The sequence below is a fragment of the Lepisosteus oculatus genome, chromosome 14, assembly GCF_040954835.1.
Source record: "Lepisosteus oculatus isolate fLepOcu1 chromosome 14, fLepOcu1.hap2, whole genome shotgun sequence".
Taxonomy (NCBI): Eukaryota; Metazoa; Chordata; class Actinopteri; order Semionotiformes; family Lepisosteidae; genus Lepisosteus; species Lepisosteus oculatus.
This window is the reverse complement of record NC_090709.1, coordinates 57,434,055-57,461,940: the sequence shown is the minus strand read 5'-3', so window position 1 is coordinate 57,461,940 and position 27,886 is coordinate 57,434,055. Positions and strand designations below refer to the sequence as shown.

At 47.3% G+C, this 27,886-nt stretch overlaps 6 non-coding genes and 1 pseudogene across 6 annotated transcripts; 6 read left to right on the top strand and 1 right to left on the bottom strand.

Annotated features, from left to right (window-relative positions):
• The first annotated feature begins 5,913 nt into the window (after positions 1 to 5,913).
• On the top strand, positions 5,914 to 5,986 carry trnaf-gaa (transfer RNA phenylalanine (anticodon GAA)). Its single transcript has one exon. It is a non-coding gene; the product is annotated as a tRNA-Phe (tRNA).
• A 1,490-nt stretch (positions 5,987 to 7,476) lies between these two features.
• trnav-cac (transfer RNA valine (anticodon CAC)) lies at positions 7,477 to 7,549 on the top strand. Its single transcript has one exon. It is a non-coding gene; the product is annotated as a tRNA-Val (tRNA).
• A 1,707-nt stretch (positions 7,550 to 9,256) lies between these two features.
• Positions 9,257 to 9,329, top strand: trnaf-gaa (transfer RNA phenylalanine (anticodon GAA)). Its single transcript has one exon. It is a non-coding gene; the product is annotated as a tRNA-Phe (tRNA).
• A 109-nt stretch (positions 9,330 to 9,438) lies between these two features.
• On the top strand, positions 9,439 to 9,511 carry trnav-aac (transfer RNA valine (anticodon AAC)). The gene has a single exon. It is a non-coding gene; the product is annotated as a tRNA-Val (tRNA).
• A 5,001-nt stretch (positions 9,512 to 14,512) lies between these two features.
• LOC138216387 (5S ribosomal RNA) lies at positions 14,513 to 14,631 on the top strand. The gene has a single exon (XR_011180099.1). It is a non-coding gene; the product is annotated as a 5S ribosomal RNA (ribosomal RNA).
• A 624-nt stretch (positions 14,632 to 15,255) lies between these two features.
• Positions 15,256 to 15,394, bottom strand: LOC138243671 (U1 spliceosomal RNA; annotated as a pseudogene).
• A 6,054-nt stretch (positions 15,395 to 21,448) lies between these two features.
• trnaf-gaa (transfer RNA phenylalanine (anticodon GAA)) lies at positions 21,449 to 21,521 on the top strand. Its single transcript has one exon. It is a non-coding gene; the product is annotated as a tRNA-Phe (tRNA).
• The last annotated feature ends 6,365 nt before the right edge of the window (positions 21,522 to 27,886 follow it).

Here is a 27,886-nt window from a genome sequence, read left to right as displayed (position 1 = left end):
CGGGCAGTTCATTCCGATACGATGTTTCCGCAGAATAAATGAAATGCCGAACTCCAAACATGTTGTTGTCATTATTGTTACTCTTGCTGCTGTAGTTTTAAGCTTTAATCAGTGGGTATGTAATGTTGTAAAGGGGCTGGACTACTTTGTTCAGTCCAAATTCCACTATGTGAATTTATGCTTTTTTAATATAAGCATTAACAATACAATGCGTGCTCAAAAACCGTTACTTATTAGCTTAAGAAGCGGCAGTGTTTTGACAAAGTGTGGTATTCGAACAGAAAATGCTGAAGTGTTTAATACTTGCTTGTGAGCAGATCTTCCTCGATTTAGACAAACTCTTGTTCGGCCGATGATTTCAGATCAAAATCTGAATCAAGTGGAAAGAAAGCTGAATTACGCTGGGTACTGGGTATCACTGTTACGCCATCAGGTCATGCTAGGAGGATTGGGGGGATCAAATTGACACAGAGGGACCCAATGTGGGGGCTGAACCCACAGTTCTGAGATTAAGAGATTCTTGCTCTATGGACTGCGCCTATATAACTCTTGTGCTCCAGCAGTAATGTTTCTGGGTGTGGATGAACATGACATATTGTGTTGAGAGCAGCATTTACTTTCCTGCAGAGATGGGAGTGCCTTTAATACAGCTCTTTCAATCGGACAGAGTAACAGGAACTGACCTAAAGTTTCGGCTGTGGATCCATCTCCACATGGGGGACAGTAAAATAGCGATGAAGTAATGTTTCTGGGTGTGGATGAACATGACATAATAGACTGCCAGCAGGAACACGTGGCCCACAGGCAGTGACAGTATCGCTATATTTGGCTGCAGTATATTGTGTTGAGAGCAGCAATAACTTTCCTGCAGAGATGGGAGTGCCTTTAATACATCTCTTTCAATCGGACAGAGTAACAGGAACTGACCTAAAGTTTCGGCTGTGGATCCATCTCCACATGGGGGACAGTAAAATAGCGATGAAGTAATGTTTCTGGGTGTGGATGAACATGACATAATAGACTGCCAGCAGGAACACGTGGCCCACAGGCAGTGACAGTATCGCTATATTTGGCTGCAGTATATTGTGTTGAGAGCAGCAATAACTTTCCTGCAGAGATGGGAGTGCCTTTAATACAGCTCTTTCAATCGGACAGAGTAACAGGAACTGACCTAAAGTTTCAGCTGTGGATCCATCTCCACATGGGGGAAAGAGACAGTAAAATTGCGATGAAGAAACAGAAAGATTTGTGCTCGCTGCAAAGTAGGAAAGAGGTGGTCAGACACATGAAACAGCTTGGTGATAATTTGCAGCGACAATTTTATGTTATTTAGTACACGGATTTCTCTTCATGTTCCTTAAGATGTGTAATTTGTATGTTGGTTGTATGAGAACAGTTTCTCCTAAAGTCCTGTCAATTGATAGTGGAGAGCTAGCTGGTGCACATCTTCAAGAAGACTCTCTTTAAGGCGATTACAAGTTTCTCGAACAAATCTGTGTCATATTTTTAAAATAGTTTAGCTAATGAACAACGAGAGTACAAATAAATTCTCCCACCCTCCATTTGAAAATAAAACTCCATGTGCGAGTCAAAGTTTCCTTGAAGCTACTAATGTTCGTCATTATTGGACATTCCCGATGATATTGACTAAGAAGCTCAATTTTTACGTGTTGTAGTTCAACATGTGCAAAACATTCGTATCCCCTGCAAATATCGGCAAGGTCAGTGATATTCTCAACAATTTGTGCCATTGCAATTCGTGCGATTGGTGCCATACTTTTTCGAAATGTATTCTGACATGCCAGGATCAGAGGGTCAAATTTAAAAAACTGGTGCATTAAAATTTCTTGTACTTCAGGATTTTGATAGTCTGTTACATTGTCTTTCACACGGCGGTGTCAGAACTGTGAGACATTTTCATAATCGGGGGGAAGGCCGTAGCAATAAGCAGAAAGTGCAATCACCTTTTCCCAGTGTAAGTCCGTGTTGTGGTGAGTTTTTAAAATTGGTTTGCGATTTTCTGAAATATATTCCATACAAAAATATAATTTGGACAGTCGCTATTTATTTGGATATTCCCGTTCAGTGAAGATGTCTACAGTATTCCAGCCGGATTAGTACTGATCGAAGAGAGCCATCTACAGGCGAAAGGCGACATAACATCACAGCAGCACCATTTAAGGTGGAACGAAAAACACGCATAAGAAGCTGGCGAATAAGAAGCTACTGTAACTTCAGCCTCGTAGCAGACCCTGGGAGGCACGCTCAAAATAATCATCTTTCCAAGTACTTCAGAGTCATATTTAGATCGCTTTACTGCAATTTTATGTGATTGATGGGAGATGTGAAGCCATCGAGCCCGTACTGCACTTTCACATTGAAATTGAAGCCATTTCTCATGCTTTCTCTCAGTGTCCGGGCTGCAATTGCGTGTAAAGGAGGCGACTTAATCACCTTACAGAGGGTCTTCACGACGGGGTGCGTCAGCTAGTTCTCCATTATTGTCAGTTTACTGGACTTCTGAAGAAACCTATCTACAACGAAGATACAAACTGCACAATTTAAGGCACATGAAGAGAAATCTGTTTGCTGATTGACTCAAAAAATGTCGATACAAATAATCTGCGAGGCTGATTTACTTATCCGACCACCTCCCTCAGTTCCCCTTTGCTGTTAGCACAATTCTTTCAGTTTCTTTTCTTGTATTTTCCTTGCTATTTTAGTGTTCCCCATGTATAGATGGATCCACAACCGAAACCGTTTTCACCCTATGTTTCTGCACACCTTGCACAGCTCCAGTGGTGCAATTGGTCAGCACGCGGTACTTATACAACAGTGCACAGCGGAGTTATACCGAGGCTGTGAGTTTGTGCTTCACCTAGAGCAGTGTCTTTAGCTACTGAAAGCAACTGTCAAGTTTAGATACTATCAGGAATCTGATGGAGATAAATTAACATCAAATGAAGAAGTAAAGGACTTCGAGTCACAATCAAATAAGGCTCCACAGCTGAAACATTGTGTTTCCTTCTCTTTTCAGCATGGAATAAACCTTGACTTTTTCCTTTGAAGCCCATGCATGCTGACCCAGCTCCCTACTTAAATTACCATCAGCTGTGTACCTCCAGCTGACCTGTACACAAATATATGAGAGAGGTCTACTGAGACGAGAGGAGCACTGAAGACTTGAAAAAGCTCTTGCATTAGACTCTGTGTTTTTGTTGTTCCCCAGATTTATTTTTAATGTTCTTTTTCTTTTAAAGTTGTTGCGTTTGGTTGTTTTTTTATAGTTGCTAGATTACTACAGGGATTTACCTAGGTTCCCGGGAGACTTCTCGTTTTGTGTTTGTTGTTTTTTCGGGTTACAACTATTTTTTTTTCTGTTGATAGGATCCCACGCATTACTGTGGGACTAGTTAACTTTAGTTCATACATTGTACCTGAAATTACCACATAAACTACTACTCTGTTTTCCTTTTTTTTAAAAAAAAAGGCAAAACTAATGTTTGTTTCTCCTTGCTGCTGATTGGTAGCTACAACGGGTCAGTTGCAACAAACTGGCTGCTGAAATTTGTCAGCAGCTCTGTAGCAAACCTGTTCTCAATTGCAACAAACCTAAAATAACAGCTGCTGCCCATTAGACATTACTAAAGTAGGAGACTAAGCGGAACAATAGATTACATTGGAACTGTCCTGAATGTAGTGGAAATAATACTGTCATTAAGTAATGAACAATTGCTTTCCAGACACTACAATTATTCACAAGGAATTTTATCAATACATATTTTATTAATAAAAGTGTAATATCTTAATAATGAAGTTTAATGTTATCTGTATTAGTAGCTGTATTACAGGTAATGCATGCACAGACTTTATTATACTATTGTAAGAAAACCGGCACAGGGACGCCAAATATGTAACATTGCCATAGCCAAAATGTAATGTAGTGGCTCTCTGAAGGCACCAGTTCTGTAGGGTTTGGGCATTTACTGAGACAATTATTAATTGTAGCAGTAAATCACAAAGTTGATTCTTTTGATGGCTTTAGAGTTCAACCATGCGACATAACTCAAACAACGCGCACACACAGGTACTAATACACGAGGATACATTTATTAATACATAGAATATGCATGTAAACCTAACAGATCTTATCGAGAGGGTTATCAGAATACAAAAGGTATATTCGGTCAGTTACAAAGAGTTACACATATCAAGAGGACATATGTTCAGTATATCATTCATTAAGACCGTTTCGTAAAGTGAACTTGGTTACAACTTCTACATTAGATACTCAAAACAAGTACATAACTCTTAGGAATTAAATTGATATCAACTGGTTTGGATAACAATTGAATTCTCGAGCTGTAATGCAGTGAAGTTGAATACTCATCCAATTTCTGGGGATTCAGATCTCCTGCAGCACAAAGAAATAGTTGCAGGCTTGTTGCTGTCCAATCCGAGCTCTCTGGCTCGGTGCCAGGCTGTGCTGTGCAGCTTGCGACGGTGTGCTGCTGTTGCTCACTGACCGGCTAGTTAGTGTTGGCTTTAACTAGCAAAGTTTGTGCACAGGAGAAAAGATGACTGTGTGTCCCAGCAAGTCAGGAAGAGGACCGGTTCGTTCCTGATGAAGAGCTAGTTCTGAATAGTGATTCAGCTGTCCACAGTTCCGACCTGTTCACGAGGCCTGCTGCTGGTTACTCTCTGGCAACCTCCACTCTAGACTCTTAGAACAAAGGAAAGTTCTGGCACTCAGACACACTGGCCGTTCCGTGGTTGTCCGGGCTGAGTCTCAGGATGGTCAGGAGGTGCACTGCGAGAATGTCCTGCCCTTGGGAGTCTTCTGCTCCTGGGCCGTCCTGCCCTGGAATTCTCCTTTGAATTCTCCTCAGAATCTTACTGAATCTGAATCTCACAGGCTCTCTGTGTTGCCTGTTTTTACCTGGAGGAACTTCAGCTCATTGATTGGCTGAAAGTTCCATGGGCATCAGAGTCCCATGTGGGTTACTCGGCCCTACCAGTCCCTGATTGGTTGATCAAGGTGAGATATGAGTCACTTACTCCTGACACTTAGTAATGCAGTCCAGATGTCCAACTGGCACTCCCTAGACAGATAGGCGCCAATAGATGACCATTGATCATGATAGCCAGGCTTAGCTAAGTGCATCCCCCTTTGGGAGCTGTCTTTTATCAAAGGAACCCTAAATCAGCCTGAATGGTTTCTCTGTGGCTGCACCACAGAGATGAACAGAGAGATGAGGCCTAATTTGGGAAAGCTCAGAAACACTTAATTCTGCCTTATTACTAAGCCTCGCCGCTACATCTTAAACTGACCATTTGGCCAGGACCTCGTAAACAAGCCAAATACCATGAACCCCCCTCTTTACCATCAGACCGAGTGACGTCAGAAACGGAGAAGAAGATACTATATAACCCAAAAGTTTGTACCGATACAGGGAACAATACTTCGGTTTTGTTGTTTCTTGCGGGAAACAAGACTTCGGCTTTATTGTTCCTTGCATGCAATAAACTCATCTGTTTCACTTCATCTCGGGATCAAGAACCTTATTCTTTCTGTTACAACACCACTATACTAATGAGGAAGACATCGCACTCTCCGACACCCAGCATCGTGTCCCGACCCACCGTGCTGGAAGGCGACGCTTGCTGTGATTCCTTTACAGAGCAGAAATGACATCCGAGGAGCCGTGAGATCATTTCAGAATTTCGCAGCAATTCAGCATTTCGAAAACACAAACAACCAATGCGAGGAAGATGCGCTGGACAGAGCTCAGAGGGTGCAGCTGGGTGACTTTCCTTCTGAGTGACGTTCCTGCAACACTCTCCCGCTACTCTTGGTGCGCTCATGCCACAACACAGGAAGGCTGGAGCAGGTGGCTGTGGGATTTGCGCACCGCTGAAATAGCTCAGTTGGGAGAGCGTTAGACTGAAGATCTAAAGGTCCCTCATTCGATCCCGGATTTCGGCATTTTGTTTCATCGCGCCCTTTGTTCCTCTCTCCAGCACCCCCTTCCTAAAGTGACGCGTCCCTTTCTCAGCCCGAAACGCAAGCGAGACACCAGCAGCAGTCCCTGCAGGTTTCCTTAGTGTAGCGGCTATCACGTTCGCCTAACACGCGAAAGGTCCCCGGTTCGAGACCGGGCAGAAACAGCCTCGTTTTGCACACTCCTGTACTTCACAGAGGTCTTGAGCGACCGGTCATTTGTTCCCAATGTATTTCCGGTGCCTTCGTGCACTCTTGTACAAAATGCACGTTCCTTCTGTACGGGGAGCAGATCATTTGCAATTGGGCTGTGCCGACAGACCAGGACGAGCTCTGTCGGCTGAAATGCAGCGCAGGACCTGCAAGAACAACAGAAAGATTAGAATCCAGCGGGGGCCTCTTAGTGAGACCAAGAGCTCATCGAGAATCGGCTCCAGCAACAGGGCTGGGCACATTGTTCCATTCTCCGCCCACTCTCGGTGTAAACAAGTCCCTCCTGGTCTCTGCTTGAAATGCACTTTCCTGCGTTTGCTTTGGTGTAACTGGCTTCCCCTGCATGGGCGAATGTGAAGAAGATCCTTAGTAAGTCATTGAAGAAAACCGAGAAGAGGTCGGAGTGGCCTCTGTCGTTCATCAACGATCCAGTCAGGCAGTACTCCTCTGTAAAGCGCCGTTCGTTCACATCGATTGGCTTTTTTTTTGCCTTCATTCGTGCGAGTAGTAAAAGCAGACGCCCCTATTCTGCCGTGACCCGGATTCAAACCGGGGTTGTTGCGGCCACAACGCAAAGTACTGACCACTATACGATCACAGCGAGTTACCGAGACACACGCGGCAGGTCGGAAAGGGCTGTGTTCTCTTCGTGTGACATAATTCGGAAAAGTCCTGACGTTGCATTTCAACTGAGCCCCAGTATACATCGACCCTTCGACACTCTGAGTGACAACTCTCTTGCGTGTTTTCTCATATTTATGTAGTTTGCTTGCATGATGCCGGGAACAGCATGGTTGTTCGCTGCCATATAGTCTAGCGGTTAGGGTTCCTGGTTTTCACCCAGGCGGTTCGACTCGGTTTTGCCTCCTGCTTTCCAAAAGATCAGCACCGTGTACGAAAGAGCCGCATTAAAACTACTCGAACGTGCAAAACGTGCGAGAAGAGGGGGCGCTTGTTTCCAACCGAAACTTCTCGCGTGTGAGACGAGCTGATCATCGCTGTGGGAGGGTTACTCTGGTAGACAGGGCTGACTTTTTGCACTTTCTGGAGAGGCGATTTTCTCCACTTCAGTAGCCCGATTTCGTCGATTGCGTGGAGAGGGCTGTAGAATGTGGCGCCGCCTTTAATGCTCCGTCCATGACAGGCGTGCTGGTCTCTGGAGAGAGAGCACGGTCCATCAGCGCACTCCAATAAAGGCACTGGAAGCAGCTGAATCACATTGGCGAAGCTCAGCGCTGGGCCGCTGGGCACGTCTTACCACCGTTTCCGTAGTGTAGTGGTTATCACGTTTGCCTCACACGCGAAAGGTCCCTGGTTCGAAACCGGGTGGAAACAGACATCTTTTGTCGCCATGCACAAAAGGGGATTGGGGATTCGCCTAGCGCTGTGATTGAACAGACCCACTCACCTCTTAGTGTGGCGGGATCTGCACAGTGCATGTCACAGCGCATCCTGCTTTCACTTCAATGCGCGTCCTGATGTACCCCAGTCTCCCGCGTGACAGGTGGGGACAGGTGACAGGTCCTATACTAACGAGGAAGACATCGCTCTCTCCGACCCCCGGCATCGTGTCCCGACCCACCGTGCTGGAAGCCGACACGTGCTGTGATTCCTTTACGGAGCAGAAATGACAACCAAGGAGCCGAGAGATCATTTCAGCATTTCGCGTCTGAACGGAAAACACAAACGACCAACTCGGAATGACTTGCCTTTGACGCTTCTCAAAGCGTTCTTTGTGCATCGAACAGACCCACTCACCTCTTAGTGTGGCGGGATCTGCACAGTGCATGTCGCAGCGCTTCCTGCTTTCACTTCAATGTGCTTCCTGATGTCGAGTCGTGTGCCGTGCGGAGGCTCTGAAAGCGAGAGCAATGAAAAGGTGCACGACGCTGGGAAAGAAAACAGAGAAGTGAAAGGCAGTCATTTCTCTAAGGAGGTGAAAGAAAAGCTACTCCCCATCGGGGAATCGAACCCCGGTCTCCCGCGTGACAGGCGGGGATACTTGCCACTATACTCACGAGGAAGACATCGCTCTTTCCAACCCCCGGCATCGTGTCCCGACCCAGCATGCTGGAAGCCGACGCGTGCTGTGATCCCTTTACGGAGCAGAAATGACAACCGAGGAGCCGAGAGATCATTTCAGCATTTCGCGTCTGAACGGAAAACACAAACGACCAACTCGGAATGACTTGCCTTTGACGCTTTTCAAAGCGTTCTTTGTGCACGACGACTGCGCCGCCTAGCAGATACAAAGGGGTTGTACAACTTTGAACTAGCAAATGGAAGAGGGCTAAGCCCCCTCTCTTTTAGCCCAGGTTCGATCTGTCTCCCAGAATCACCAGGGCGCACACACACACACCCGTGCCGTTGAAGTGCTCTGCTTCATTTCTAAGAGCAACTCAACATTCACTCCTACCCCGAGTGCAGAAAAGACAGCATCCACAGCAACAACAGCTCAGGTCTCTGCACAGTAGCTAAGCTGCCCTAATCTCCTCTGCTCTGCGGCTCCTGCGGAGTGGAGTCCTGCCTGGAGCCGTGTTTGCAGGCGGCGGCTCCCCGCGCCCTGTCTGTGCGTCGTGTCCAAGAGCTCCTGGGAGGAAGAGAGAGCCCTCCCAGGGGGCTTTTCCACGGTCTGTGTGAGGAGGGGCGGGTGTGTCCAGTAGCTCATCGAGCGGAAGCCTGGGGCGGCGGAGAGCTGTGATCGTGCAGACCTTGAGGTGTCACCTCTTTGTCTGCTTTCCCGCCCCCCCTCCGCCCAAGCTCTGCTCCAAAGTAGCCCGGCAACCCCTCACACCTGCACGTGTCACAACCTAAGGTGCGATCATGAGACACCCATGGGGTGTCGTTCTGTTCTTGCTAATTGTTTCCTGCCCGTTGCAGGCAGGAGTCCATGCGAGGAAGATGCGCTGGACAGAGCTCAGAGGGCGCAGCTGGGTGGCTTTCCTTCTGAGTGACGTTCCTGCAACACTCTCCCGCTACTCTTGGTGCGCTCATGCCACAACACAGGAAGGCTGGAGCAGGTGGCTGTGGGCTTTGCGCACTGCCGAAATAGCTCAGTTGGGAGAGTGTTAAACTGAAGATCTAAAGGTCCCTGGTTCGATCCCGGGTTTCGGCATTTTGTTTCATCGCGCCCTTTGTTCCTCTCTCCAGCGCCCCCTTCCTAAAGTGACGCGTCCCTTTCTCAGCCCGAAACGCGAGCGAGACACCAGCAGCGGTCCCTGCAGGTTTCCGTAGTGTAGCGGCTATCATGTTCGCCTAACACGCGAAAGGTCCCCGGTTCGAAACCGGGCGGAAACAGCCTCGTTTTGCACGCTCCTGTGCTTCACAGAGGTCTTGAGAGACCGGTCATTTGTTCCCAATGTATTTCCAGTGCCTTTGTGCACTCTTGTACCAAACGCACGTTCCTTCTGTACGCGGAGCCGATCATTTGCAATTGGGCTGTGCCGACAGACCAGGACGAGCTCTGTCGGCTCAAAAGCAGCGCAGGACCTGCAAGAACAACAGAAAGATTAGCATCCAGCGGGGGCTTCTTAGTGAGCCCAAGATCTCATCAAGAATCGGGTCCAGCAACAGGGCTGGGCGCATTGTTCCATTCTCCGACCACTCTCGGTGTCCCTCCTGGCCTCTGCTTGAATCGCACTTTCCTGCGTTTGCTTTGGTGTAACTGGCTTCCCCTGCATGGGCGAATGTGAAGAAGATCCTTAGTAAGTCATTAAAGAAAACCGAGAAGAGGTCGGAGTGGCCTCTGACGTTCATCAACGATCCAGTCAGGCAGTACTCCTCTGTAAAGCGCCGTTCGTTCACATCGATTGGCTTTTTTTTGCCTTCATTCGTGCAAGTAGTAAAAGCAGACGCCCCTTTATGGAGCCTGTCAGCACCCGGAGTTTTCCCCTTCTGTAAGCTCTCCATAGCCTCTCAGCTCTTCTACTGTCAAATCCCCCTCAAGTACTTCCCTATCTTCTTCACTCAAAACGTTTTCTAGCTTTGAGGTAAAAAAATGAATTTCTTCATCCTTTACCTCTGTAGAGCTGTACAGTCTTGAGTAGAAGTGTCACGCCCTCTGCAGCCAGAGGGCGGTCCTTCTCTATCCTGTCCCTAGTTTCTGGTCTGCTGTCCTTCCTGTCCCTCTCTTTCCCTTGGGCTATATATTTCCGGGTCTTGCACTCTGTCCTCGCTCAGCACAGACGTTCGGATGTCCTGAGACCCGCCTAGCACCAGGGCGCCCCACGTCCGCTCCCTGAGGGCACAGGTTTCTATACGGCATTCCTGAACTCTTTGCACTAATGAGCTCAGGCCTTTTTCCCGTCTCGCCGCTACGCATATGGGTCTTTTTCTGCCCTCCTGCTTTCCACGGTTAGTCCCTTTGGACGTCCGTGACAAGAAGGCCTCGATGCAGGAGAGGATAGCACTCGGCTCTGTTCTCTCTCGTCCCTCCTCATCAACTACACTTTCCATGACAGACTTGGAGCCTACCACTTTCCTGAAAAAGAAGCGAGTACACTTCTCATTTTCTTCCAAGAACTGCACTCTGCTTCTTAACAGCACTCCTCGACTACTTTCTTCGGCTATGCTCCGGATGTCCTTTTTTAAATGGGTGATATCCTCGAGCACATCGAAGCCACTGTCTCGTGTAGAGACGCTGCAGCTGCCTCTGTTTCCTGGCTAGCACTCCTCTCCGTCTGGCAGCAGCCTTCCTTCCCTCAGCCATGAAAAAGGCCTTTGTCCTCACCTTCACCTCCTCCCACCACTCTCCTACTGACCCGTAAAGACACTGCAAGGACAGCCACTGTGATAGTTTCTCCTTGCAGCGGGATACTACCCCCTCGTTCTCTAGCAGCTTTGTGTTGAGTTTCCAGAGGCCTGGGCCAAAGACAGTCCCGCCCCGGAGTTCCACTCTACACCCTAAAGCCTGATGATCTGAGAAGAAGACAGGCTGAAGAGTGACCCCAACAACTTTCACTCTCTCTGAGACAAAGCAATAGTCAATTCTGATTCCTCCCTGACCATGTATATCCTGCTGTTGTGGGATATATACATCTATATGTGTCTGAGAGTTTAAAGTCTTGAACTAAGTTTTGCAGGGCCAGTGAGCTGGAATCCAGTTTTATCGGAGAGCAGTAAAAGTGTTCATGGAGTCCATTTCAAGGAAGGGGGTAGAGGGAGGGGTGGAGGGGTTCCAGCTGTCCCCATCACCATGCTCTCCTTCCTCCTCGCTCGGGGAGAAAACAGAGTCATTTTTCCTTTTCCTCAAGTCCAGCTCCTGGGAGCACTGAGGGGAAAGGGGTGCAGCCAATGCACCAGTCTCCTCTTCCCCCTCACCCACCAACTGCTGCAGATCCTCCGTGATGGACTGGATGGAGGAGAGGAGGACATCTCTAGCACTTGCAGAGTCTGAGAAAAGCAGCTCCGCTGAATCCTGGGTATCCTCGCTGGACCCGCTCCACCGGGGGGCCCCACACTGGCCCTCGTTCTGAGGAGCAGGAGTGGGGGAGGGGTCCTCGCTGTTCTCGGGGGTTTTCAAACCCTCGTGCTTGTCTGGTACAGTCTGCAGTTGTGGGGGCGTAGTGGATTTCTCTTCCACCGGCCCCAGAGCCACAGCAGGACTGATCCTGGCTGGAGGCTGAGAGTCTTTGTCCAACAAGGGTTCTTTGTTTGACTTGTTGTTTGCTTTGGATTTTCGGGCCGGTTTGGCTGAAACAAGCACTTCCTCATCCTTTCTCATTTTGAGTTTATTGGCGTAGGCGTGAGGGCAGTTCTTAAAAACGTGTCCTTCCGAGCCACATAAATTGCACTTTGGCAGCATTGAACAGTCAGAGGCTAAATGTCCCTGTTTGCCACAGGTCTTGCAGCATTTCACAGTGCAGGACGATGCCAGGTGTCCCACAGCACCACAGCGCCAACACACCTTTGGTTGTCCCACATAAAGAACAGCCGGATTGTAGAGGGCAGGTGCCTTAAGCCTCCATTTACATTGTCCGGTAGCAAGCGAACCTCGAATTTCCTTGCTCCTGTTTTTATACCGTCAACATCTCTAACCTCAGTTCCATGGTGGACGGTGCAGTACTGGTTAAGCCAGGTGTGAATGTCCTCAGTCTTTGCCAGTTCCGAGAAAATAACAACATGCACCATTTTCCTCTCTCTCTGTGTCAGAGGCTGCAAGTTGATCTTCTCAAGGGCAGGAACTTTCCCTCTTCTTGCCTCAAACACATCCACACATTGTTCAAACAGAGGATAGGTAGCAAATACAACCTCAAATGCTTTCTGACCTGGGAGAGCGAAGATGAAATCAAAGTGCTGAGGTTCAAAGCCAAGTTCCTTCTGCAACACTTTTCTGCTAAACTGCATACGATCCATGAAGAGGTCATCCAAAAGCTCAAAACGCACAGAATTCTTGCGGGATCCAAAAGTTGCCATTTTGTAAACTGCAAAACAAACACTGCTTCCACAAAACAAGAAAACAATCCAACTACTCCACCTACAGGATGATCAAGGTATCACCCCTGCCAGGTAAGTATAAGTTGTATAAGGCCCTGCAAGCGGCCAGCACCCACAGCACAAAGCGCGCAGCCTAGGCCAACTCCTCGCCCCGCACACCACTGCCTCCTGCTGGGCCCACTCTTTCACACACTCACACACCACACTAACACTCAAAAGGGTGGGCAAAACGAGAAAACGAGCGCGCCGTTTCCTACACATCTGCAGTCGCCAATGCGCATTCGCAGCATGTCCCGGGATGCAATTCGGCCTCATTTGCATAACACCAGACCCGCAAATCGCTACGCAAGCTCGCGTCGTGCGCCTGCCACGCACCGAACAAACACCGGAGCCTTTTCAGCAATTTTTCAGCAATTTCCCAAAAATTGGGCCTGCTCGCCTGCCCACAAGGCTCCGTCTCTTACCCGCTCTCCAGAGCCTGCTGCCTTCTGTGCTGTTGTCTCGGCACCGCTGCAGCGCACACAACTCCTGCAGCGCGGGGAGAAAGTTTCCACGCTCCGCCGCAGGGAAGGCTCGCTCCGAGCGCACACGTCCTTTCAATGCTAGTTCAACAAGTGGTCCGCATTAGCAGCGTCGGGGCTCCGGCATGTCGCACCTCACCTCACCTCGCACAGCCCCCTCCTCGAATGTCTGGCGCTGGGCATGCCCCGCTCTCCTCCACCTTATCTTATCGCGTGTGACCATCGACAATGGCCACAATGCCGGGGAATGCCACCTGTAAAGTGTTAATTGGGGCACAGGAATAGCCCGTCTCATCTCGGGGGCCGGCTTCAAAGACAATACAGCAAACACAGCGGGGCGGGGGAAGAAGACGACACGACACATGCAGGTACATTCAGCTCCGGTGGGAACGAGTCATTTGTCTGTCTTTTCAAGTGCTGGGAGTCGAGTAATCCTTCGCTTGTATCGTTTCTCCCCAGTGACTAGATCTCACCCTGCGACTCTCGACTGGGCTCACCCACGGCAGCCCAGCAGGTGTGAGCCTAGCCAGCACCCGGATGGGAGATTCCCCCCGGAGAAGCTCAGGTTTCTGCTGCTCCTACAAGAGGTGTGACTGGGACCAGTAGGGAGCGCTCACCCTGCGGTCTGTGTGGGTTTCTTATGCCCCAGCATCCTGATGGCGACACTCTGCTGCACAAACAGGCGCCGTCCTTCGGGGGAGGCATAAAACCGAGGTCTCGACCCTTCTTGGCCATTAAGAAGGGTGTCTCTCTGGTGTTAGTGTTCCCCTTTACCAATCAGTCGGGGTCTCCTCCTAATCCCCGTCTCATATGTAACAATCAATGACGAGGCCCCCCTGTCCCGCGATATTGTATTTGTCTCCTGGCCGCTGGCTGGCACCATGAGATTTAGTACTCGCGCAAGAGACCGGGGGCAGAGCGCGAACGCGGTCCCCCGCCCCCCACAAAGTGTGCGCTCCAGGTTCCCTCTCGGGGCTCTGCAACACAGCGGAAATGCAGCGAGAAGGAGCCTCTTGCTCTGACGCCGCAAGGCCACAAGAGGGCGGAGGCGCCGCGCGCCCGGCCGACGTGTTGGACTGGTGCGCTTTATGTGCTGTGCACTGGAGGATTTTGTCTTGTGAAGACTTGCCTTTTGCTCCTCCGAGCAGTTTGTTTGTTCTCCTCCAGTGCAGGACAAGCCAACACAAGGGAGCACATTCGCCAACATCCAGGTACGCAATGCGATTTGGAAAGAGGCTCCTTTCCAAAGAGTTGCACATGAACGATCCTTCAGTCCCGCTCGGGGGGCACAGAGCCCCAGCCACACACAGCTTCAAGTAGCGAGTTAAGCGCCATGGCTTTCGCTTGCGGCCACACCACCCTGAATGTGCCCAATCTCATCTGATCTCAGAAGCTAAGCAGGGTTGGGCCTGGTTAGTACTTGGATGGGAGACTTCCTGGAAATACCAGGTGCTGCAAGCTTTTGCTCTCTCGGCCAGCAGGGGTCGCCGTTGGTGCCGTAGGCTTTGGGAGGAAAACCTGGAGGATGGAAAGGTGATCTATAGCCTCATCTCTAGAGATGTTTTGTTGCTATGGCATGTGTGTGACCCATATAAAAAAAAAACCCGTTTGTAAAACGAATATCGAAGCTGCCTCTAAATCTGCAAATGAAGATGAGTCGATAAACCACTTGTTTTCCGTATAACTATACATATATTCATTAATTACTGATTTCATTCATTGAGCACGGATACAATAGAGGTACAGCCATTCACTGTTTGACTTGTCTGCACTGGTACAGAACCTAGCAATCAGAAAACGGGTGAAACTGTCTTGAGAATTAGCATACAGTACTGAGGCCCCCATGACCAAATAAAGGCTAACCTCTATAATCAGCCTAAATAATGCAGACTACAGCAAAACGACTGACTTTGAAAAGGGAATGAATGTCTGGAAGGAGTAGTGTAACCAGCTTGAAATGCTTCTCCGGACCCCTAACTAAAAGAAACTGGGAACCAGCAGTGGCATCGACTCCTTTCGAACTGGGATCCTATCGCAGCTCGTGGTGTCGTAACTCTTCTGTATCTGATATTGGACCAAGCACATCAGGGGAGAGCGTGAACGCAGTCCCCCACTACAAGAAATTATGCAGTCGAGATTCCCACATTTGGGGAATTCGCAGGGGTCAGCGCAGCCGGAGTGCAATGGCCGAGCCTCACCCTGGGTGAACCGATTTTTTAAGAACTTTATTTTCTTTTCACAAAAAAACACAGGACATCACAAATTAGAAAGCTTTACATTAATATACATACTTAAAACAGTATATATGATCACATCTCATTACATTTTGACACGGTACCAGTTACATAGCAACAATTTTCTTTTTTTCTGGTGCAAATCACATTCTTTACTTAAACATGATAATGTTTTTCACAGTTTCTTGAGATATTGACTTATGCTCTCTATTTCCCACAGATTTTCTGCTTCCTCCCTCCCTTCTCTCCCTTCTCTGAGGTAATAGTTCTCTCGGGTGATGAACAGGGCCAGGCTACCTGCTGCCTTGACTGGGACCTCGATGCCTTTGAACAGCCCCATGTTCCTCACTCTCCACAGGGCGTCTTTCCCACTGTTCACCACGGCCCAGATGTCAAACACGTCAGGAGGAAGTTTGTCAGGAGAGATGCCGTATATGACAAAAGCAGCGGTCAGGGTAAATTGGGGCGAGAGAGCTTGCAACCAATCTTCAAACTGTGCCCAGAAGGCCTTAGCAAAAAAGCAGGACCACAGGAGATGGGTCACAGTCTCCTCCTCGCCGCAGCCCACCCTAACGCAGCGAGGGCTGGGGGTGAGGCCCCTACGGTACAAGAAAGTTCGTACCGGTAAGCACTGGTGGACGACACTCCAGGCTAAATCTCTGTGAATGTTGCACAGAAACTTAGAGGATGTGTGTTTCCACACCTTCCTTGTTTGGGCTGATGTTAAAATGCCCACAGGGGTCTGCCCATTGTTCTGGGTTGCAACGAAATCTTCCAGTTTTTGGATGCTGACATCTCGGAGGGGAATATGGCCAATTGGGTGAGATCTTAGAAAACTTTTAACTGTCCCATAAATTGCAGGGCATGTGTCAGAGAGTGGGACATCAAGCTTGGGTCTGACACCCCACACTCTGAACACCTCCCTATCTACCCAGAGCCTGGAAAAATAAGTCCAGGTACGTGCTGCAAGTGCTGTTGCAATGCCTCTCAGCACAGAGGCCAGGAAAATGCACAGCAGCTTCGTAAGAATATCTGGGACAGACTTCCCCCCTCAGGGTAGCGGCCTGTACATTATTTCCCTTCTGAGTCTTTCCTGCTTCCCACCCCATAGAAATTGAAACATCAATCTCCTTGGCACCGCCGCAACACGGTGTGGGATTGGGAAGGTAGAAGCCAGAAAATTCAAGACAGGCAAGAGCTCGGCTTTGATGACCAGCACCTTCCCTGTCATGGTGAGGTCTCGGTCCTTCCATTGCATCAGTTTTTTGTTTAAGATTGGCAATTTGTTCTGCCAATTTACTGTTCCCACCTCTTCTCCAAAATACACCCCCAGGACCTTAATCCTCTTCTCTTGCAGCCTTAGATCATGTCCTTCTTTTGGCTCCCTCCAGTTCTGATAAAAAATCTCACTCTTAATGGTAATTCTTTCAGGTGGCTTGGCAAACTTCCTGCCCCAGCTAAGACAGGTACTTCAGATGTTAATGCTTGAAACTAGACATCTTTAGAAATGGTCATTCTTTCCGAGGGCTTGGGAAACTCTGTTTCTTTGAATGCACCTGCACTGTTGAATATACTTTAAAGCCATGCTTAGCCATGTTTTTAAAATTATATTATAACGATTTCTGTGTTTGATAATGGTAGCAAAGGCTTCATCCACCCACTGCTTTGCCAAAGGGAAGTGCTGTTTTCTGGGAGGGGTGGAGTCTTTGCTCGGGGTAACTTTCTGCTGAGTGCAATATACCTTTCACTTTTCACCTGCAATCGAGACAGGAGGTACAGTAACTCTGAGACTTGACTAAGGTCCTGGATATTGAATCACCACTACGATCAAGAGGTAAGACTTGACATTTTTACTTTTAAATGCATTTGCTGATAACCTTTTAAAACTAATATGCAGTCAGGCAGATGCATCTTTATTCTTAAGCATCTCTCAGTGCATTGATATTGTTTTTACTAATCTAATATCAAGAATCTCATCATGTGCATGCTGAGGTGTGGAATATATCTTTGTGTTAAATGGTATTGTTTTATATATTGTATAATTGAAATACAGCCTCTTTCTGGTTACAAGTATTGGCTTAGAAGACTTCTCCTTGCATTGTATAATCAGGGCCAGTTCAATGGGGCATTTAATTAATTGAGAGCTCTTTCTAGTAGATATGAATGCAGAATGGATACAGATTAATTGCAATAGTGTAACTGCAAATTAATATAGATGAGAATGTATGTTTGTTCTTACACAATGGCAGGAGCAGTTTCTCATTGCAGTGGATTTTCAGGGCCAATTCATCTCTCCATCTTATACTGAATATGAAAGGTAGTTGTTTCTATATGGACTCAGTCTTTGGAATTTGTATATATATATATTTTAGTGATCCCTCAGCCATTCTTTCTGTATTGTAAGTCAATTTCTCTTTTAAAATTCCTTCCCCACTTCTAGGACCTGCAGTTGCTGAACTCCACAATGGCTCCTATTAGAAAGTCTGTGACTGAGACCAAGTAAGTGTTCACTTTTTTATGAAACCATTATTTATTTTGGAGCAATGAGCATTTCTTATATAAATGCAATAAAATCATTATGCTCAAACTATGAGAGAGAAAATTAAGGATAATTTAAGAAATCAGTCTTAGCTTGTTTCTATACACAGATGGTATTATTTATTTTCAAAGGAAACCCGCGAGGATTCCCCTGGTGTGCAAGATGTGCCTGAATACTTTTGATCAGCTTCCTGCTCACTTGAAGAGGGCGTGTATGAAGCACGCCACGGCAGAAGAGATCAGGATGGCCTCTCAACAGGCGAGGAAGGACATGATAAATCACCTGAAGAACGGGTCATCGTGGATTACAACAGAATAGAGATCGTGTCTGGTGAGGCAAACAGGATAGCGGTTGTAAGACTGCTAGAGTCCTTGGGCCTTTTTGTACATGGGAAGCCTGAAGACACATTGGCAAGGTGAGATATTATTAATCTGTAAGGCTTCTGTAGTTTCTTTTTGAAAACATTGTTACAACATATTATGTAAAAGCATGTTGAAAAGAATCTACCTGCATTCCAGCGGCCCAGAGCAAGAGGCCACTGTCCAGGAGGAAGAGATGCCAGAGGCTGCTCTAGAAACTGAAGCAGAAGCGGATAAGGAAGGGGAAGATGTGAGATCTGAAGAACTCTATCAGCAGTAAGACTTTTTAATTTTCAGATCTATTTTTTACTAAAATTCGAATTTGTCTTATAGGTATAAAATGTTTAAACCGGTGTTTTATATCCTTACAGGCCCCGAGTAGTTAAAAAGTATCAGCAGGCTCTCCAGAAGAGAGCGGCCCAAGCTGGACTCTATAGATGGATGCTCCTCTCCTGATTGGATTCAAACAGTACCTTACCAAGGATCTGGTAGTGGCAAATTATTCTCAGGAGGTATTTATTTTTTAAAGGCATTTAAAATTAAGCAATGGTATCTTCATTGTAAATGTTTTTATTTCTTAGCTTAAAATTCACCCATGTGAAATGATGTTAGCCATAAACATCATGACTCTATATTTTCTACCTGAATCTATTCTACTTAAATTATTACATTATACACAATTTGAGTTCATTTTAAAAAGTAAACGGTAATGAAAGGAATGCATTTTCATAAGAAAGATAATACCGATATGCATGTGATAATCTTCCTTATATCATGTAGTGCGTCATTTGGACACTTTGTGGGCTTGAAATACAAAGATAAACATGTTCTATGCTACAAGATAAATACAAAACATAAGCTTTTATTTTAATTAGATTTGTTTATAAAGCATAAGCAATCATTTATTACATCACTTCTTGAATTAAATCTTTTGACAATAGGTAAGACTTCTATTTTACATTTAAACCCATGTTTAGCTGTGTTTTTTAGATTTAACTGAACCAATTTCTGTGTGTGATAATGTCCTTGAATTCTGACAACATCACACTAAATTACATGATATAAAACAGCTAATGTTTCTAGAGATAAAGTTTCTGGGATGCTTCTAATTACTTTGCATTACCAGGGACAGTTTAATTCACCTTGTACAGTACTGAAAGACCAAGATGCTTTTTTTAAAAGTTATTTAACATTTTATAGAACTTTGTCTACTATGGCAACATGATGAGCTTGGTGAAACTTGGAAAAATACTGCTTGGCCACTTATCTTAAGATAAAGATAGGATAAAGGTTTATCTTTTGCACCTACCTGCCCCCCAGGGAAGGCCAATGCTTTCTAAGTTGATGGTTCCCTACAGTAGACTGTACCTTATCTTCAAAGGTAATGTATATTGACCCAAATCAGTTTTGGAATCCAATCTACTGACGAGATGGAGCACATCCTTTTTTCAGGATTTTAGCATCATACGTTTAGTAAATTTAGTCCCTAATGCTGAAAGAAATAATCATAGAACATTTGGACACTTTGTGGGCTTGAAATACAATGAAAATCATGTTCTATGGTACAAGATAAATACAAAACATAAGCTTTTATTTTAATTAGATTTGTTTATAAAGCATAAGCAATCAGTTATTACATTAATATATGTGAAAATAACATTTTAGCATCATACGTTTACTATATTTAGTCCCTAATGCTGAATGAAATGATCATAGAACATGACATCTAACCTTACCTGTGGTGTCTTCAGTCCCTATTGCTCAATGCATGGTGTACGTACTGCATACATGTGTCTTGAGAATGAGGAATGGGCCCCTGAAACAGTCATTTGTCTGTTTCACAAATGATCGTATTTTACTAGAGATTCTGTTTGGGATTCAGATGTGCATTCGGACAGCAATCCCTTTCAAGAAATGATACGTTCTGGATGAGGTCAAAAGTGCTGAAACACTGTATTTAGGATGTGTTTGCAGTGACTGTGTGTCTCCTGCTTCAACGCAGTGATATATAGATGTGCTCCTGTAATTTCCTGGTATATGCCCAGGGCAGTAAGCAGCCTGAGGATTTATTTCCAGATGTGCTAGAGGTAGTGTTGTGAAATTCTTCAACACACTGGATCGCAGGTTTAAACCCCCTGCACTCTTACTCCTTAAAAACCAACAAATGCAGATATGTTGCAATCATATTGTAGCAGACACTCATTTGTCTGTTTCACAAATGATCATATTTTACTAGAGATTCTGTTTGGGATACGGATGTGCATTCTGACAGCAATCTCTTTCAAAAAAGGATTTTACCTTATTGCGGCTTTGCCCTTCTTGCCTCTTTGGACAATATCTCTATCTTGTGGTCGTTGTTGTCTTCTTATGCCCTTTTTATATTTCAATTCTCTATTAGTTGATTCTTGAATCTCTACTATAGAGTTGAAAACATCAGTTTTATAGCAGACAATATGACATTATTTATAGTCCAATTAAGAAGTTATTACCTTGTTTTTAACATAATCACAAATTAAAATTGATTAAAACTAAGTTTGGAACACCAGGGAACATAAAAAAAAAGATTTTTAGGAAAACCATGAGGTTCTCTGTGTCCGATGCCTGCAAGGGGAGAAAGCTAGAATCCTTTTTTCAAAATTTGAAAATAAACATCATATAACAACAGCTTTCATTCCTAGGAGTGAAAAATAACAATTTTTGAAGACATATTCGTTTCTAAAACACTACAATAAAGTTAAAAACATTCGTTTTATATTACATTATTTTTAGTGAAATTAGTCGTGATTAGAATTAAGTTTGCTGTGATCGTGCAGACCTTGAGGTGTCACCTCTTTGTCTGCTTTCCCGCCCCCCCTCCGCCCAAGCTCTGCTCCAAAGTAGCCCGGCAACCCCTCACACCTGCACGTGTCACAACCTAAGGTGCGGTCATGAGACACCCATGGGGTGTCGTTCTGTTCTTGCTAATTGTTTCCTGCCCGTCGCAGGCAGGAGTCCATGCGAGGAAGATGCGCTGGACAGAGCTCAGAGGGCGCAGCTGGGTGGCTTTCCTTCTGAGTGACGTTCCTGCAACACTCTCCCGCTACTCTTGGTGCGCTCATGCCACAACACAGGAAGGCTGGAGCAGGTGGCTGTGGGCTTTGCGCACCGCCGAAATAGCTCAGTTGGGAGAGCGTCAGACTGAAGATCTAAAGGTCCCTGGTTCGATCCCGGGTTTCGGCATTTTGTTTCATCGCGCCCTTTGTTCCTCTCTCCAGCGCCCCCTGCCTAAAGTGACGCGTCCCTTTCTCAGCCCGAAACGCAAGCGAGACACCAGCAGCGGCTATCACGTTCGCCTAACACGCGAAAGGTCCCCGGTTCGAGACCGGGCGGAAACAGCCTCGTTTTGCACGCTCCTGTACTTCACAGAGGTCTTGAGCGACCGGTCATTTGTTCCCAATGTATTTCCGGTGCCTTCGTGCACTCTTGTACCAAACGCACATTCCTTCTGTACGCGGAGCCGATCATTTGCAATTGGGCTGTGCCGACAGACCAGGACGAGCTCTGTCGGCTCAAAAGCAGCGCAGGACCTGCAAGAACAACAGAAAGATTAGCATCCAGCGGGGGCCTCTTAGTGAGCCCAAGAGCTCATCAAGAATCGGCTCCAGCAACAGGGCTGGGCGCATTGTTCCATTCTCCGCCCACTCTCGGTGTAAACAAGTCCCTCCTGGTCTCTGCTTGAAATGCACTTTCCTGCGTTTGCTTTGGTGTAACTGGCTTCCCCTGCATGGGCGAATGTGAAGAAGATCCTTAGTAAGTCATTGAAGAAAACCGAGAAGAGGTCGGAGTGGCCTCTGTCGTTCATGAACGATCCAGTCAGGCAGTACTCCTCTGTAAAGCGCCGTTCGTTCACATCGATTGGCTTTTTTTTGCCTTCATTCGTGCGAGTAGTAAAAGCAGACGCCCCTATTCTGCCGTGACCCGGATTCGAACCTGGGTTGTTGCGGCCACAACGCAAAGTACTGACCACTATACGATCACAGCGAGTTACCGAGACACACGCGGCAGGGCGGAAAGGGCTGTGCTCTCTTCGTGTGACATAATTCAGAAAAGTCCTGACGTTGCATTTCAACTGAGCCCCAGTATACATCGACCCTTCGACACTCTGAGTGACAACTCTCTTGCGTGTTTTCTCATATTTATGTAGTTTGCTTGCATGATGCCGGGAACAGCATGGTTGTTCGCTGCCATATAGTCTAGCGGTTAGGGTTCCTGGTTTTCACCCAGGCGGTTCGACTCGGTTTTGCCTCCTGCTTTCCAAAAGATCAGCACCGTGTACGAAAGAGCCGCATTAAAACTACTCGAACGTGCAAAACGTGCGAGAAGAGGGGGCGCTTTGTTTCCAACCGAAACTTCTCGCGTGTGAGACAAGCTGATCATCGCTGTGGGAGGGTTACTCTGGTAGACAGGGCTGACCTTCGGCAATAGGATTTATAGTCTCCAAGATGATATTTGCACTTTCTGGAGAGGCGATTTTCTCCACTTCAGTAGCCCGATTTCGTCGATTGCGTGGAGAGGGCTGTAGAATGTGGCGCCGCCTTTCCTGCTCCGTCCATGACAGGCGTGCTGGTCTCTGGAGAGAGAGCACGGTCCATCAGCGCACTCCAATAAAGGCACTGGAAGCATCTGAATCGCATTGGCGAAGCTCAGCACTGGGCCGCTGGGCACGTCTTACCACCGTTTCCGTAGTGTAGTGGTTATCACGTTCGCCTCACACGCGAAAAGTCCCCGGTTCGAAACTGGGCGGAAACAGACATCTTTTGTCGCCAGGCACAAAAGGGGATTGGGGATTCGCCTAGCGCTGTGATCGAACAGACCCACTCACCTCTTAGTGTGGCGGGATCTGCACAGTGCATGTCACAGCGCATCCTGCTTTCACTTCAAGGCGCGTCCTGATGTACCCCAGTCTCCCGCGTGACAGGTGGGGACAGGTGACAGGTCCTATACTAACGAGGAAGACATCGCTCTCGCCAACCCCCGGCATCGTGTCCCGACCCAGCATGCTGGAAGCCGACGCGTGCTGTGATTCCTTTACGGAGCAGAAATGACAACCGAGGAGCCGAGAGATCATTTCAGCATTTCGCGTCTGAACGGAAAACACAAACGACCAACTCGGAATGACTTGCCTTTGACGCTTCTCAAAGCGTTCTTTGTGCATCGAACAGACCCACTCACCTCTTAGTGTGGCGGGATCTGCACAGTGCATGTCACAGCGCATCCTGCTTTCACTTCAAGGCGCGTCCTGATGTACCCCAGTCTCCCGCGTGACAGGTGGGGACAGGTGACAGGTCCTATACTAACGAGGAAGACATCGCTCTCGCCAACCCCCGGCATCGTGTCCCGACCCAGCATGCTGGAAGCTGACGCGTGCTGTGATCCCTTTACGGAGCAGAAATGACAACCGAGGAGCCGAGAGATCATTTCAGCATATCGCGTCTGAACGGAAAACACAAACGACCAACTCGGAATGACTTGCCTTTGACGCTTTTCAAAGCGTTCTTTGTGCACGATGACTGCGCCGCCTAGCAGATACAAATGGGTTGTACAACTTTGAACTAGCAAATGGAAGAGGGCTGAAGTAAGAGACAAGATGTAAAAAGGGTTAACTTAAGTCAGTTCTGCCTGAAAATTAGACTTCTAAGCAACAGCGGTTTATGGCAGGAAAGGGGGTTAACTGATAAGGATTCCAGATGTGAGGGGGCATAATCTTAAACTGGCCATTTGGCCAGGGTCTCTTAACTGGCCAAATATCATGACCCCCCCCTTACCATAACACCGAATGACGTCTGAAGCAGCAAGCAAGGACTATATAACCTAAAAGTTTGTACCGGCACATCGACCAATACTTCGGTTTTGTTGTTTCTTGCGGGAAACAAGACTTCGGCTTTATTGTTCCTTGCATGCAATACACTCATCTGTTTTACTTCATCTCGGGATCCAGAACCTTATTCTTTCTGTTACAACAAATTTGGCTTAGTCGGCGGATGCTCCAGAAGGCGCAGAACTTCCCATCGGTAGGAGAGACGGTCAGCGCTCACATTACTAAGAGGTATGGACTCCTCTTTTATTAAAAAAAAAGTCCCGACTCTCTCTGATTGATTGGGAAATCTCTGCTCCCTGCGAGAATCGCCTGAGATGACGGAGTAAACGTGAGTTCCTGAATTCCTCTGGCCCGGGGAAGACACCGGTGTATGTAATGGGTGGTTTGCTGTAAGCCCAGAATTTGGTCTGGCAGGCGGTCCGCGGTATTGTGTACAGGCGTTCGAAGCTGGTGTAGGCGTCCCACACTGACAGATTGAAGAAACTGAGTCTCTTTAGTCTGAAGGGAGTGTCTCACACTGACAGGCCGGAGGAACTGAGTCTCTTTAGTCTGAAGGGAGTGTCTCACACTGACAGATTGAAGAAACTGAGTCTCTTTAGTCTGAAGGGAGTGCCTCACACTGACAGGCCAGAGGAACTGAGTCTCTTTAGTCTGAAGAGAGTGTCTCACACTGACAGATTGAAGAAACTGAGTCTCTTTAGTCTGAAGGGAGTGAACCCAGGTGCCCTGTGCTGAGCCAGGATCAGGGTGGAGTGGCGATTGCCATGATCCGGCGAGCACAAAGCTTCATCAGCTGCCCTTTGCCACAGGAGGTAAGAGGATGTCCAGTGATGACGTGCTTCCCTGTCCGTCGTGGCAGTGAACAGGTCCTGGTTACAGGATCTCTAAAAAAGGAAATAAAGACTGAAATCAGATCCGACCCACCATGCTGCCACGGCGACGGTGCACTGCCCAGTGAAAGTGGCAGCCTCTCCCTGGACTGTGGGTGGAAACTGGAGCACCTGGAGGAAACCCCCACAGACCAGGGAGAGAACATGCAAACTCCACACAGACAGCACCCACACCCCAGGTCCGGCACTGTGAAGCATGCCCGACGATGCGGAAGGGCTTTTACAAATGAGTGTGTCACTCACACTGGTGCCCAGGATGGCCTGCTACCGGAACGCAACCTAATTTTCTTCATGCAGTTTGTTCGAAGCGGTTCGCAGGAGCTGGAGGTGAGGACTGAGCTGGGGTCCAGGGTGCGAGAGTGACTGCTGACGTCGTTGTGTGTGTGTGTGTGTGTGTGTGTGTGTGTGTGTGTGTGTGTGTGTGTGTGTCTGGATCATTGTGAGTGCCGTCAGGTTTGTGTATTTAAACAAGAGGACGTCTCTGTGGGTGCAGCTCTAACTGTGCGCGCGGGCCTGTCTATCTCTCTACAATGCATGAGGGGCTAAATCTGCCTCCGAGAACCCGACTTTTCAGAAGAAAAATCTATGAAAAGGCACGGCCTGGCCCTCTTCTCTTGCTCCCGACGTATAACACACTGGGGGATGAAGCTGGTGTCTTCAGCTGTAACCCTAGCTATTTATGCAAACAGCTCTTTTATGAAAAGCAGCTCTAGGCCTAGACAAGAGGAACAGATTAAACAAATCTTGGATTTATGGCTTATTCAGAGCAGACTGAGCGCTGCTATACTGTATGTAGGAGCCAGAGATGAAGAATGAGCTTTATAAGGAAATCAGGAGTGTGAGAGAGGGACTGTGTGCTTTTCCTCCCAAAAGAGAAGGCTTGTGGTTCTTTATGCTTTTCTGCACAGGCTGCCAACGTGAGTACGTGTTGGGTTCTTGGTTCGAATGCTCGAGTTGTCAGGCTGGCGTTTTTTGTTCCTGTTGGAGCCCATAATTGTGAACAAGGCGCTTGAGGACGTCTCTGTGCGGGTGTGCGTTTGTAATGACGTGTGTGTGCCTCTCTGTTTCAGTATAAAAAATGCATTTAAGACATTCAGCCTTTTCATGTTCCTAATATTCTTTCCTTCTCGACAATAATAACTAAGGTTGCTGCTGGAAGAGGTGTTAATGGGGCCAGCAGGGGGTGCTCACCCTGCGGTCTGTGTGGGTCCTAATGCCCCAGTCTAGTGATGGGGACACTGGACTGTAAACTGGCGCCATCCTTCGGATGAGACGTCAAACCGAGGTCCTGACTCTCTGTGGTCATTAAAAATCCCAGGGTGTTTCTCGAAAAGAGTAGGGGTTTTACCCCAGTGTCCTGGCCAAATTTCCCATTGACCCTTACCAATCATGGCCTCCTAAAAACCCCCATTTATGAATTGGCTTCATTACTCTGCTCTCCTCCCCACTGATAGCTGGTGTGTGGGGAGCGTTCTGGCGCACTATGGCTGCCGTCGCATCATCCAGGTGGATGCTGCACATTGGTGGTGGTGGAGGGGAGTCCCCATGTCCTGCAAAGCGCTTTGAGTGGAGTGTCCAGAAAAGCACTATATAAGTGTAAGCAATTATTATTCATTATAAAGTAATAAGTCAATTTTTTCTCACCCCTCCATTGCAAAGCATACACAACACAAACACCAGGAACAATTATCTCAGAGCCAGTTAACCTCCCAGAAGAAATAAAAGGTGTTAAAAGTAAGTATCTCCTTTAGGTGAGGACAGACTGGATCAAACAAAAACAACATTTGAAGTGAATTGCAAATGTATTGAGTTGTGATGCAACTGTAACTTGAACCTAACATGACTGGGGCGTGCATTTTTGAAATTGCATTTTCACAGCTGAAATACAAAATGAAGCTGATCGCAGTCCAAACTCAAGGTATTGTTGTAAAACTAAATATTCAACATGTTTCTACCTGTCCCTTTTCAGCTCACTCAGAAGTCCATAGCCTGCAGCCTGGTGCCTCTCTGTCTCTCTCCCTCCACACTGCTGGTCCAGTGGAGGTGCTGTTTGATCCTGCAGGATCTGTCCAGTCTCGTATAGTCTTACTGAGCAGCGCAGGGCTCCCTGGCCCCAGGTACGAACAGTGAGTGTCAGTGCAGAACAGCTCTCTGACACTCCGCTCCCTCACTCCAGCTGATCAGGGCAACTACACAGTCAGGGACCTTAAGGGAAGCAGTATCAGCACTGTGATCGTCACTGTGGGCGGTGAGCAGGTCTACAGTAGGGTCACTAGAGGGCTCTATATTCTTGACAGAGTGTGTTCTTATATCATCCTCTGTCCTGATTGTCTTTCAGCTCATAGAAACACTGTCACCCTGCAGCCTGAAGCCTCTCTGTCTGTCCCTCTGTTCACTGGAGAGCCAGTGGAGGTGCTGTTTGATCCTGCAGGAGGTGGAAACTGGACCTCAGTGTGTTCTGTCCAGAACAGCACAGCCAGCTGTGTCCCCCAGTACAGTTTTTTTCTATTTTTGATGATTAGCCATATGTTGATTACAATATTGTACATAATGTATAATTTGAACTCGATATTTTTCAGGAGTGAATGATTGTAAATTTTCAGAATAAATTTCGAAACCAAATTATTGTCCCTCGATCTCTGTCTCTCTCACCCTGCTGTCTGTCTGTCCCTGCCTCTCTGTCTCTCTCTTTCAGCCCCGTCTGTCAGTCTGTCTGTCCCTCGATCTCTGTCTCTCTCTCTCTCCTTCCTCTCTCTCTCTCGGTTTGTTTGTCCCTCAATCTCAATCTTTCTCTTTGCCCGCTGTCTTTCTGTGCCTTCATCTTTGTCTCTCTCTCT